The sequence below is a fragment of the Bicyclus anynana genome, chromosome 6 (genome assembly GCF_947172395.1).
Source record: "Bicyclus anynana chromosome 6, ilBicAnyn1.1, whole genome shotgun sequence".
Lineage (NCBI taxonomy): Eukaryota > Metazoa > Arthropoda > Insecta > Lepidoptera > Nymphalidae > Bicyclus > Bicyclus anynana.
In genome coordinates this window covers 8,347,461-8,362,344 of record NC_069088.1, presented here as the reverse complement: position 1 = coordinate 8,362,344, position 14,884 = coordinate 8,347,461, and the positions used below count along the sequence as shown (strand labels likewise).

The 14,884-nt window shown below is 35.5% G+C and overlaps 1 protein-coding gene across 4 annotated transcripts in view; it reads right to left on the bottom strand.

Moving 5' to 3' along the window:
- The window catches only part of LOC112049207 (eye-specific diacylglycerol kinase), a 226,957-nt gene that overhangs the window by 98,133 nt on the left and 113,940 nt on the right, over positions 1 to 14,884 (bottom strand). The gene's annotated exons all lie outside the window — the stretch shown is intronic.

Below are 14,884 nucleotides of genomic sequence, written 5' to 3'. Positions count from 1 at the left end.
GAAACCACAGTAATTGTAAGAATCCAAACCATGCCATTCAGCTCATGCTCAACGAGTCGCGAAGCTGACGTGGCAATGGGCGGAGCATATAGTTCGAAGAGCCGATGTAAGTTGAGGTCTCAAATTGCTGGCATGGCAAACCTGCACTAGAAAGCGCAGCGTCGGTCGACCCCTCACCAGGTTGACTAACGACATCAAGCAAGTCGCTGGGATTCGCTGGATGCAGGCAGCTCAGCCCCACTAACTAAGTGGCACGTCGTTTATCTTTCTACGATCGATAACGTTTCGAAAACTAGAAAAATGTATGGGAATCCGATCACACAGATCATGTTTACGAATCATTGGGAATGACATTTGCTTACGCCAGGTCGCGTTAGCAAATGTCATTCCCATACATACATACAGCGTTGGCTAGGGGGGCAGGATGTTTGAGAGTCCCTATAAAAAGCCTATGCCCTGTAGTGGACGTACATCGGCTGATATGATGATAATGATACCTTGCCATGTTTATGAAATAGGTGAAACAAAACGCGTATGAGTGTTAGAGACATTCGAAAACTAATTATTTTAGAATTTAAACTATCGTGAGTGTTATTCATATTAATTGATTATGAAACACGGACAAAACTCACGTGATATTAGGTCGGAGTATGCACGACTAGTTTCGAACTAGGGCCCTTAGTCATGAGCTAGTTCTTGCATCGCGGCACGATCCAAAACTGCGAAGCGGCTGCGCGACGCGCTGCTGCTTGCATTGCGCGCTGGGAGAGGGGTTGAGTGGTGGAGAGTGAAGGTTCCGTTACACTCTCCGACGGTTCATTAATGTCATCTGCATTAGATTCGTCTTCTTGTAAGCAAACCGAACTAACGCTATCTTGTTCCAAGTTTGTTGTATGTGACAATGAAAGAAATAGCGGTTTCCACGCTAATTAATTTATAATGAAAAACTAATTAATTTATAATGTACATAACATTTATAATGAACAGAAAATAAATTCTACATTTTACGTGAAATCCTGACAAATCAGCGTTGCGACAGCACCCAGGTCTGATGGAGTGTCCTCAACGCTCGTTTCACTCCGTGTTTACACAAACTGAATATGCAAATGCATTTCCTGAAGTGCTCTGACGTCGAACTGAATACCTGTCATTTGGAAACATTAATTAATGAAATTAATTAAAATAAATGGGAAATTATAACGGAGTAATGGAACAAGAGCCTGTATGGCCACATTTATTTATTTATTGATACTTTATTGCACAAAGAAAAATTATTACATCATCGTTCGTTTGTTATCAAACCATATTTGGGTCACTGCTGAACTCGAGTTTCCTCTCAGAATGAGAGGGGTTAGGCATTAGTCCACCACTATCTTCCACTATCGTCCATTTTGTGACGTCACAATGTAACTTTATGTACAAAACGTCAAACTAATTATTGTTAATTAATATTTGTGTCAAACGCTCCGTTTGTATAGGATTTATTATAGTGACATCATGAAACAGTTGAAATATAGACCATCATGGCCGACAGGCGTTTTGGCTAAACATATTTAAAAACAAAAATTTTCATCTAAGCACGTCTCAAAGTGCGTTTTGATCTAGTAAAATGAACTATAGTTGTCACTTTTATTAAATGGTCTTACCATTTAATAAAAGTGACAACTAGCCCATTATCGCTGGATAAAAAAAACATACATATCTACAGCCGAACATACCTATTATATCCCCTCCTTTTTGGAACTTAGCTAAAAATAGATAATGGTCTGGATGTCGCATGCACGCATCCTAAAAGTCAATGTTTTGCTATTAGAGCCTGCAAACATTTCGAAGCGATAACTTTAATGAATAAAAACACAACGGAATGAAAATGGTATTGAATTAACGAAATGAATGAACACCAACAACAACGAACCATGTTTATTTTAACATGCATTGATCGGTTTCCAGTATGTTATTACAATCAGCTACAGTTGAATAAGTAATTGCTTGACATGATAATGTTAGTTACATATTAAATAATAGTTAGATACATATTATATAACTAGCGGACGCCCGCGACTTCGTCCGCGTGGAAATCAATGTAAACTTTCAAGCCCTATTTCACCACTTTAGGGGTTGAATTTTAAAAGTTTTTGAATCACGTTATATTTTTTATTCTTTTTATGATTTATGAACAAATTTTTTATAAATGTAAATCTAAAAATAAAGGACTTTCCATACAATCTTTCAACCCCAATTTCACACCCTTCTTATTTTATTTTTGCAATAAAAAGTATCCTATAACCTTCTCCGTATTATGGTCTTAAACCGTGCCAAGTTTCATTTGAATTCAAAAAATTCAATTTCGAATAAATGTATAGAATTCGACCAGTTTTATTATAAGTATAGAATAGAATATAGATAGGTATAGACGTATATTTGTTGTGAGCCGTGATAGCCCAGTGGATACGACCTGCTTTCGATTCAGAGGGCGTAGGTTGGAATCGGGCGTCCAACTTTTCGGTTTTGTGCAGTTTAAGTAATTATATTCACATGTGTCAAATGTTGAAGGAAAAACATCGTGAGGAAACGTGCAAACCTGAGAATTTTCTTAATTCTCTACGCGTGTAAAGTCTGCTAATGCGCGTTGCACACGCTCTGAGTTTATGTTTCTTAGCTAGTCACAATACATGACTAGCTAAGAAACGTCATTACAAATCCAATATGGAGGCCTCCCCAAGATGGAGGACTGGCTGTTTGTATAATACAACCCCATGAAATAGATATCAAATAAAAGGGCTTGCTGTCAGGAATACGAAAAAATTAGTCACGTGAGTTTAATCCAATATGGCGGACGTCCAAGATGGCGGCCAGGCTATTTGAAATGCACCCCCTTGATGTGGGTACCAAGCGTGTTTTTTAGTTTTTTATTCATGTTACTCAATATATTTTTTTCTACCTTGTAACTTTTCTGTCGACGTTATAGATATTATTTATAAACTGTCAGAACAGACTTATCTGAAAAGCTGGTCTATAAACGTTAAAACAATTTTCTAGTTTTAATTAGCTAGGTTGTTATCCACAATAGGAAACTTGTACCGAAGCGAAACTTGTCAAACTCTCTCTATGTTTACCTCCCACATGTCTGTAATAACACACATTACGTACTAGTCAGTCTATAAAACTTGATCCAAGATCGTCTCAGTTATAGCATAAGCCTCAATCAAAGTTTGAATGGATGTTCGTTTGGATGTTTGTTTCTCTTTAACGCAGCAACGACTGATACCGATTTGGCAGAAATTTGGAAAAAAATAGATTTTACTCTAAATTAACACAGGAAAAATCCATGGTTCACGAGGGATTTGTGAAAAACTAAATTTCACGCGGACGAACTCTCAGGCGTCTGCTAGTAGAGTTTCAAATGTTTAAACCCTCGTCGATTGTGCCGAAGTCATAGTGAAAGAATTAAAGGTAAATATTTTCAATACAATTTGAGAAATCATGTCTTCATTAAATCGTTAGTCATCCAACGCATAACTGCTGGTAGATTCGTGGCAATCCCTTCGACAGACACCCTCAACTACTGCAGATTCAACTCTTTTAGAGTAGAAAGTATTTAACTTAATAAGGGTTCCGTTTAAAAACAAAACAAAAAATAGGCAAACTCTGAGAATTAATAATACTTTAGTATAGGTATTGTGGCTTTGAAAATTTGTACATTGTATGTCAAATTCGTTAATGGATGAAAATATAAAATACCTTTTAAATGATTGTATCCATAAATCACCTTGGTCTCAGTAAACGACTCAATCTTTTGATAACTTTTTTTACGAACAATAATAAAACAAAAAGCGCCTCTTTAAACAGCCAATAACCATCGATGTTCTCTGTCTAGCGCCGACAGAATAGCTTCGGAAGTATATAAAAAGTAAAAAAAGTATATAAAAGTTTATTGATCATAAAAATCGTCACCCCGTCAAATCAGGGTCGGGTCGCCTATCAGATACGTCAAGTGGGATGCGAGATACACATCCATAAAAAACCTATTTATTAAATGGTCCTGAACACAGTAATAAAGCGACTTACTGTTATGGGTCATAAAATATAAAATATAACTCAATAAGACCTAAGACGACTTAGAAATAGGATGTAATGTGTGTGTGCTTCGAAATCTCCAATAATGAAGAATGATGTTCACTTTTATATTACTTTATGACTGTATATCACAATGCTTAACAAACAGCCCCTGTTATTATTAAAGCAGAGTTGCAAAATTTATGCAAACCGCACCGGTATGCCGTAACTTTGAGGCGTATAATAACATCGAATATTATTCTAAAATCTTTTAATGTTTAAAAATATACATTGAAAACTAAAGTAGGTACTTCGAACTTATCTACGAGCGGATAAACTAAAATTTATAGACGTACAGAAAATACGAACTTGTTATCCAAGGATGCAGAGGTATATTATTTCCTGCGAGTGTGAGTATTGAATACAGAGTACACGAAAGATTCTTAAAAACACTAGCTGACGCAGCGCATTTCATCCGCGTGGTTCCCGTTCCCGTAGTAATACGGGGATAATATATACCCTATATTATCCCCGTATTATGGGCTATCTAACACTGAAAGAATTTTTCAAATCGGACCAGTAGTTCCTGAAATTAGCGCGTTCAAAAGAACACAAGAACAAATTCTTATTATAACTAGACCTATCGACCTAACTCCTCTTTTTCTGAGAGGAGACTCGAACTCAGCCAAATATGAGTTGATAATGATTATGATGATGAACGGTTCAATCATCAAATGTGGACCATGCAATGTATTAAAATTGGTAAATCTCCCTTGAGGTCTTATACGAGTAAAGGCTGCACAATCCTGTGACCAAACTAAGTACCTAACTCCTTTACATTTATATGAGTTTTATTGTGGTAATAGTCTCCTCTCGGAAAACGGGTCATTCAATTTTAGACGACGTGTATTCAAATATTACTCGTCTAGTTGTAATACATATTATGCCTAAAAGTTCTATCAGTATTTATGTACATATTATTAAAGATCTATCCCGCATTTCATTAATTTAATTTGTTTATTTAACAAAGCATTGAATCTGCAGAATTAGAATCCATTGCATATTTCTGTCATCATTATCAACCCATATTCGGCTCACTGTTGAGCTCGAGTCTCCTCTCAGAATGAGAGAGGTTAGGCCAATAGTCCACCGCGCTGACCCAATGCGGATTGGATGACTTCACACACGCAGAGAATTAAGAAAATTCTCTGGTATGCAGGTTTACTCACGATGTTTTTCTTCACCGTTTGAGACACGTGATATTTAATTTCTTAAAATGCACACAACTGAAAAGTTGGAGGTGCATGCCCCGGACCGGATTCGAACCCACACCCTCCGGTATCGGAGGCAGAGGTCATATCTTCTAGGCTATCACGGCTCTTAAACCATATATTTCTGTATCATACATTTCTGTACACTCTGTTTATTATATTTTTCGTTTATGCAACTGCTCAATTAGATAATGAATAAATAAAGACTCTGTAGCAGCATCAATTATTGGGATTTATCTATGAGTGTATTTAATTGAAACTGTGTAAATAATCACTAACTGTTCATCAAGCGAATGTTGGCAATTGGACAGATATTAAACGTTCGTCTGACAGCTGGATGGGGAATTTATTGGCTTCAGAGAGAATTAGTGAACAACTGTTTTGATAGAGGCGTCATAGCAATTAGGGATTTAGTGACGTAACGGTAGCTTATCACATAATTAACTAATTCGTGCTCATATCTAACGCAATTAATAGTTAGGATTAAGAGGATGCACTGACCACTGCCATGTTATGTACGAGTATTTACTAAACATACTATTATACCATTATTACTAGTACGTGCAGTACATATACCATTTATGCATTACAAAAAAACACCGATTTTCCAACTCCAGGGTACAAGTGAGAGAGAATTTATAAGAAGATTTATTACGAATTAACAACCTAGATTCAAGCAAGGTCAGATTTGTGGCACAGCCACGAATCCCTGAAAAACGCCCCATACAAAATGGCACGAATTAATGACGTCTTTGGTTCGCTGATCGTTTGATTCAAAATTTTTGATAGATATGTATGAGCGTTCAAACAAAATTACAAATATCTTTGTTATTTGTGCATTTACTGAAAAATCTCACGTTTAATGTAAGTAAGCTAAAAATGTATGAATTTTCATCTACGATACGATTAACGATTTTTTGTAGATTTAAAATTTTTTACCATCTTATTTATTTTCCAAACACCCAGTTAATCTTTGGTTTTAACATAATAAAAGTACCTTTTACATATTTACTCGATTGTCTCATAAAAATCAACATATTAAAACCTAGTCATCGGCCCCATTGTAACAACTGCTTGTTTTATACCTCATACATTATCACATACTATAAGATCTGTGTTTTGAAAATATGTTTACAAAGTAGTGTAATAAGGAGGCACGTAATTCAAAGTTTTATGATACCTAATTCAAAATGAGCATATTCACCGAGAAAATGGAATTCATCGGTGTGGTTCTTATCTGGTCCGCTGCATTTCACTGAACATTATTAGGATAGCCGGCCCAGAGTAAAAGGAGATAATATCAACCCGCTTCTGTACTTTTACCTCGTTGGTGACTTAAAATAATACCAATTAAGAGACACAAAGGCTCTATGTCTTGATTTAAAATTTTAATTAATCTAAAATAGAGTAATTTTCTTCGTTTCGTTTTAGTTAGGAAGTTGGTCGCAGGATACCTACTATTAGAAACGACTTTCACTAATTTATTATTAGATATAGATAAAAAGTATTTTACCTTTTTTGCAAGCGAAGTGCGTGGTCAAAAAACTTTTACTTTTACTACTCAAAATATATTTTATACAACCTTCTAAACTGAATATACAAAAATTATACGTTTCTAATTTTGGATTTTTAGACTATAGCGACATTGATCGTAAAGATTTATTTATTATCAAATTCAAACTTACTACTCGAAATGTAATGCAACATATAGGGTAAGTTCGCCTGTTCGCGTCCATCGCCCAATTCGCGTCCATTTTACGGATCTCCCTTTGAAAACTCTCGAAATTAAGTATACTAACACACCAATAAGTTGAAAAGTCATTACCCCATACCGTAGACCATAGTTCCGTGCGCCCAACCAATTCTGTGTAAAAAAAACATTTAGTGACGGCTGTTCAACAAGAGAGCGGGATTGTGAGACAAAAATAGTGAGCAGCGGTGCGTTTGAAGGAAAGTATTTTATTGTTTTATGTGTATTTTGGATACATTAGCTATTTCTAGACGTTAATTATGATACAAGGTTTTATATTAATTATGAATTTGGTTACATTTTTTACAGTTAACTGTTAAAATAAGGTGGACGCGAATAACTACACTAAATTTATAAAACTTGCACTTTGCGTCCGCAATGGACGCAAACTATACCACAGGGCATAATAACAAAAGCAAATCGCGTCTATTTTCCATTTCCATCTATTGTAGATATATTTTTGATTATGTATACAACTTTAATACATTTTCTACTTTGAACAAAATGTAATTTCTTTAATTTCAATTTTATTTTGTTAAACATGAGTTCTTCGGAGAAGAGAAAGTAGAAGGAAAAAAGAACAGTTACAGAAGGATATTTAAGGAAAGTGTTGAATAAAATTCGTGAGAAGAACAAATATGCAAAGAATTCCTCTTCTTTTCTCTTCTATTCGCAAGACCACAATACTGGACTAAATCAGTGGGCGCAGACCAGATGGAGTAAAAAAAACCAGGGCGCAGAACCTGCGCTACAAGTAGATGGTGAAAAAAAGTAGTTGAATGGCTTCTAAATGTTTCCCATTGTGGATTCCCAGTAAATTATTAGATACTGTTCAGAAAAAAATACAAGACGGCTTTAAAATAGATAAAGCTTATAGTCCAGGTTCAAAATAGATTACAAATATTTTGCCCAGAAATAAAGAATTCTCGCTTAAAAATTCTGAGGGCATTTATAAAGCTAGTGGCCAAGTCAAGAAGAGTCTATTAGATCGTGTTTTATGTTGATTAGTTATTCGATGAATATACAGCAAAAATGTATTTTTAGTGATCCAAAAAGAATTTTCAATGGGGGCGAAAGTGGTTTTGCTCTTTGTCCAAAGACAGGAAATGTTTTAGGTGATTTATTAATGTTAATATGTTGATTTTTAAATTCCTATAATTCTATAATCAATAAATTATTAAAATCCATATTAATTGATTATGAAACACGGCTAAAACTCACGTGATATTACGTCGGAGTATGCCCGACTAGTTTCGAACCCATACGGGGCCCTTAGTCATGAGCTGGTTCTTGCATCGCGGCACGATCCAAACGATCAGTTTGGATCGTGGGTTCGAAACTAGTCGGGCATACTCCGACGTAATATCACGTGAGTTTTAGCCGTGTTTCATAATCAATTAATATGAATAACACTCACGATAGTTTAAATTCTAAAATATTAAAATCCAATTTCTTTTTACATTATCATAAAAATATCCCCTTTATTCCTTGTCTAAGCTGGTGGACGCCAAGTGGTCCAGCGGGTGGACGCAAATTGGATTTTATGGACGCAAACTGGGTAAATGGCCTATTTCTGATGTTTGTCTTTTTAAATAAAAAACAACAAGATGTTTCGAACAAAACTAAACGTTATCTTAAAATAGACTATTATAATGAATACATTAAATAAACTTTTCATTAAAATTAGTGCTAGGACATTTTTATTTTCTCCTTCAAACTTGCCAACTGCACTAAGTGGACGCGAACAGGCGAAATGACTCTAAAAGAGATTTATAAAAATACCCCTATTACAATCATAACACTATCACATCTCTTCGATTTCAGTACAAATTCATATAGGTGACAGGACCCGCTGGCCTATTCACTATTTTGGTGTTTATTAAAATAATCATCAAATAAATTGACAAAATGTCATTTACCTACTGTTAAGCACCGCATGACATTTTTACATAGAATCTCAATTTCGCATATGTCAACTAGCATACGAGTACATCAAAGAAAGTGAATTAGCCTGCATATGGCCCTAACCACACGGATTTGATTGGCGGTACAATTTAATTTCCAATAACGCTGAATGACGTTTTAGAGGACCCCTCCATACACTCTGATTAAAGTCCACTTCAGTTCCACTCGCATATTGAATATCCACCACATGCGAGGTACAATATATTTTACCGGCAAATTTCCGCATAACGGAATCCCCAGCGTTATATCGAACTAGCGCGTAAGTGATTAATTAATTAACTTTCTACCTTCATTGTACCTATGTACGACTATCGAATGTTATTGAACCTTTTACCCAAAAAGCTTTTAAATATTCCAAGGAACTACGGCCGTTCTCTCAGAGGAGATCTTCGGTCGTCCCCTCGTTTACATAAAAAAGTCTGTTACAAATTGAGTTTGACACTAGCAATCGTGAACTTTTTCATTCGATAAATTGCCGACGATATGAGTGATATGCTTAGTAATCGCATAATGCCTACAAGTTTAGCTTGTTTAAGATTTAAGAGACTTTTGAATATATACATATATATTTTTTGAGGAATGTCATAAACATTTACTTCTTTTTATTTTTTTGCGGTACGTCTTTGCCGTTAGGGTGATAGCCACGGCCGAAACCTCAAGATTAGTCAGACTTCATATTCACTCTTCGAAAGTTTTCTTATATACCAATTAGGCAATGGTATTGGACCCAGGTACATTTCATGGACAGTAGACCAAAATTATAAATGTAGCGAACCATGGAGATAGGGCGTTTTCTTTACAAGCCATCCCCCAGACTTCGGTACATTCGAGAACGTAATGCTCCCTAAATTTTTCCAACAAAGTTGCCACTTGATTTTAAATAATTATTTATTATCTTTCTTAATCTATTTTGCAAATATCATGCTCTTAGATTGTATTTTTTTTTAATTTTGACAAACAACAATCAACCGTATAAAGAAAAAACGTCAGAGCCGATTTTTGCTGAATAGATAAAATCTAATCACATACAAAAAAAACAAATCTTGAGTAATACGGTCATTAATAAATTTTATATTTCTCAGCTTATTCGACCCGATTTAAGTTAACATATTGTAATATACTCCTATGATGAGATATTAGGATTTTTTTAAATATCACCATGGCAACCCAATCGTTGAATTTATGATCGAACTTCACTTCCAGGTAAGTTCGTTTAATCCTTAATTTTGTTCGTTGGTCCTAGGACTATAAACTGTTACAAATTGTCATCTTCTCTTGTATGTACCCTTACTATAATAGTTATTGTTTGTTCTTGGAACGTCTCGAGTCCGCTCAATTATTATTTTACGCAAGAGCGCAACTGCATAACTGGAACCGCTTATTTTTCGCTTAAAAGTGTTTGAAGTTTAAGCGCACTCAACCAAAATATACGTCTTAAGAGACCGCAAGAAAATACGCGACTACTGTAGATAAGTAGATTTTCTTACTTTGAATATAAATGAATTTTATATTTCAACTGAAATGTGTAGTTTAATCATAAATTATAAACCAGTGTTTCGGAGATAATCATCTTTTAATTACTTAAAATAATTTAAGATACTCGTAGCTAGGATTTATCCAAGAACAAAACAGTCATATTATTTAATTTCTTATGCTTTAAAGATAAATCTGCCTAGAATAATTAATGTTCTTCAAAATTTAGGTACATAACTATACGGGTTCATTGGTATTTCATAAAACATAGCACAGTAAAATGATTCATTTTCACCTTTAGTTGAAAGATAATCAATATAAATTGATTAAAATACGAGTATGACAGGTAAATTTATAGAATCCTACTAATATTATAAACGCGAAAGTTTGTATGGATGTTTGGATGTAGGTATGGATGTTTGTCACTCTATAACGCCGCTACTACTAAAGCGATTTAGCTGAAATTTGGAATGGAAATAGATTTTACTCTCGATTAACACAGAGGCTACTTTTTATCTCGAAAAAATCCATGGTTTCCCGAGATTTTGATGATATGAATGTTTGTTACTCTTTCACGCCTCAACTACTGAACCGAATCAGCTGAAATTTGGTATTGAGATATATTATAGTCTAAATTAACACATATACTTTTTATCCCGGAAAAATCCATGGTTCCCGAGGGATTTGTAAAAAACTAAATTCCACGCGGACGAAGTCGCGGGCGTCCGCTAGTTTAATAGTTTATGAAGTCGGCAGAGCAAGCCTGATGATGTGATAATGGTCAACCTGGGGGCTATTCTGCTTTAAGCTGAGTATGAGACCTTTATTTGGTCAGTGCGCTTTTACTTTCAATTTTCTTCTTCGTTGTAAAATATAAAAGCTTAGTTTTAAGTTTACTGACCAAATAAAAATATTTTTCTTTCTTTCTTTCTTTCTTTCTTTCTTTCTTTCTTTCTTTCTTTCTTTCTTTCTTTCTTTCTTTCTTTCTTTCTTTCTTAACAATGTTTGCATAATTCACAAGTGCGAGTTGCGAATACACCTCTAATTCACTCTGTTTAACGATACTATACTATAGAACAAGAAAAATAGAGGCGAATTCGAAACTAGCATTTGCGAGTTATACAAATCATTGTTACAGAATAGCCCTGATGTTATTTAGAAAAACTATCGCCATATCAATGCAAACACTTCGCAGGGCATGCAACTCATACCTTATACCTCATTTACACTCTCGCGGGCGGCGAGACAAGCCACAAAGCGAAGTACGGAGCGAGTGTGTAAACTGTGCGATTGTAGTTCGTCTCGTTCCTCGTCTCGCCACTCGCAAAGCTCGCGTAGAGCGGTTGCTATTAGGCACGCGAGGCGAGGACGCGTCGAGGCGCGAGTGTAACTGAGCTATTACAATTTTGCAGGGACAATGCGCTGCTCTGCGTCCGTAAGAGGCAGTGTTATGCTTCACATACCTGTTATTACAAAATCAATGCTTGGCAGTAGAAATAAGATTAGCGGTAGTACAACCCCCGGAAGAGCTGTTACAATTACTATAGTGTTGTGTAATTAAAGAGAACAACGAGAATATACCAGTAAATTAGAATACAAAAGTAAAGAACGAATAATCCGAATCGGATGTTAATGTTAATGGTATGAATCGTACCGTGCCTGGAGATGACACGAGAGGACTACTAATTAGTTTTTATGTATGCTATTCTTCACAGTTGTCTGGTGTGTATCTTGACTTTATTTAAAACTGAAAATGTTGTTGCTATTACTTTAATAATTATTTTTATTAGCAATTCATGTTGAGTTCACTGTTGAGCACGAGTCTCCTCTCAGAATGAGAGGGGTTAGGCTAATAGTCCACCACGCTGGCCCAATGCGGATTGGCAGACTTCACACACGTAGAGAATTAAGCAAATTCTCAGGTAAGAAGGTTTCTTCACGATATTTTACTTCACCGGAAGTGCATGCCCCGGACCAACTTCGAACCTACGCCCTCCGAATCCAAAGGCCTCTCCCTTGGATTCGGAGGGCGTACTTTCGAAGCACACATACAAACAAACACACATACATAAGCTCAAAAAACATTACCCTCCTTCTGACGCAGTCGGGTAAATATTGGCTTTAATATTAAATCACCTTTCACACATGATAGTTCAGCAGGGTCAATAAATATCTCAATGTACTTGTACGATTCAAAACACTATACGTAACGGTTTTGTTTGTCATTTTTGTGATCGTTTAATAGAATTTTATATCAAGTGGCAGTGATTTTTGTTTTAAGGATCGATCATCACAATCACCACTAATGCCACTTGTATTGACAAACTTACACACTTGTATTTGTGTATTATATGGGATGTTAGTAATGTAACATCACTCATAATACCCATGTGTGGACTGACGACTTCAAGCCCGTCGCAGGGATTCGCTAGATGCAGGTGGCTCAGTATCGTGATGTTTGAAAGTCCATACAAAAGGCCTATGTCCTGCAGTGGACGTCCATCGGCTGATATGATGATGATAATGTAATATATTACTAACATCACAGATAAACAAACCCGAGTATATAATTGTTGTAAATACAAGCGTACATTGATAAATTCGTCAAAAACACAAACGCTGTTAGGTACTTTTACGGATTTTAGTTAAAAAAAAGGGGAATAATTTAGAGAACGATGCCGCCTTCAATATTTACATAGCACTCCGCTTTGAACATTTTTGTTTTCTTTTGTACCTACCCACCTATACATTATGCAAGCATGTTTGGAGCAGTGAAAATAATATTGGACAGAATTTACTTGTGTCATTTTGATATATATTTCAGTGTGAATTTCATCTCCATTACTTTTACACATAAATATTAATAAACTAAAAAGCTTCGGCTCCATCATCAGATCGGCACCAGATCGTCATTGATTTATAGTGCTGTAAAATACTTAATTAAAACATTAACAAATGTATTGGCTGCACCTATAATTTTCGAAAGTTCCCGTTGATTTCTCCAGGATTCCATCATCAGACCCTGGCATGATTACTATGGTATCAAGTTTTTAAGGTCTAATTCAAAGTTCTAAGAAATTAAATATCACGTGTCTCAAACGGTGAAGGAAAACATCGTGAGGAAACCTACACCAGAGAATTTTCTTAATTCTCTGCATGCGTGAAGTCTGCCAATCCGCATTGGGCCAGCGTGTTGGACTATTGGCCTAACCCCTCTCATTCTGAGAGGAGACTCGAGCTCAGCAGTGAGCCGAATATAGGTTGATAATGACATGATAGGTATGGAATAATCACGCAATCCGTAGTTATTACGTACACTAAATTAATTTCTGGCAACTATTTTCATATCAAAGGGAAGGGAACTCTAATCGAAGCCATATTTGCTTTATACCCAAAGCGGTGAAGCCATGCAATTCCATGACGATATCTGCAGCTCTTTCGTGATAGGCACCGGGCCGATATATGCGACGGATCGGCCATTCATTGATTGACCCAAATTGTCTAACAATACTAGTGGACGACGACAGACTGTTCGTTAGTCCCGAGCTAAAACTACTTCAAACGCTAAAGATAAGTCAAGACTTTTAAGAGTATATTTCGAAGATGAATTATTATCATCATCATAATGATTATCATGACCTTATTAATTATATTAACTGCTGTAACACAAGTATTCCTGTGTGCCTTAGTGGGAGTTTTCAATGTTTTCATTTACATATATGGAATTGAAACAGTTGTGCATTAGTGCCACTAGATGGCGCTGTTTCAATTCCTTAGAAATTCGCGTTTACGTTAACGCGATCGTCACAGTATCAAACTGCCGCTAGGCCCTCTGTAAGGTAAACGAACCATAGATCCATCATGCTACATACTTTTAATTTATCTAATTTTAGAATTAAAAGAAAAAAATGTTTATAACATATAACTACCTACCTACCTACCTGTAATTTCATTTTAAAAAAATAATTAATTTCTTACTATAGGTAGGTACCTATCAGAAGTCGTGTTTGTGTAAGTGTTCGTTTGTATGTTTAAATGCATATTTTTCGATTTATTTTTAGCATTACATAATCCAAATTACATTTACAATAGTCGTACACTGCTTTGGAGGGGATAAGTCAATGATAATTGATACTATAGATCGGTTACGTCCCTATAAAATCACCGCAGTTAGTGATCCGAATAATAGTCTACAAAACTGAGCGCACACATGCACAATTTTGTCTTTAATTCCATTATTTATTTATGTATATAAGTATTTAGCTTTTACACTTCCTGAACACCAACTCGACATTGTAGACGATAAATAGGTATTATTTGTTTAAATAACGTTCGTTGTTGATCACAACTAACATTGAGTTGACTATAA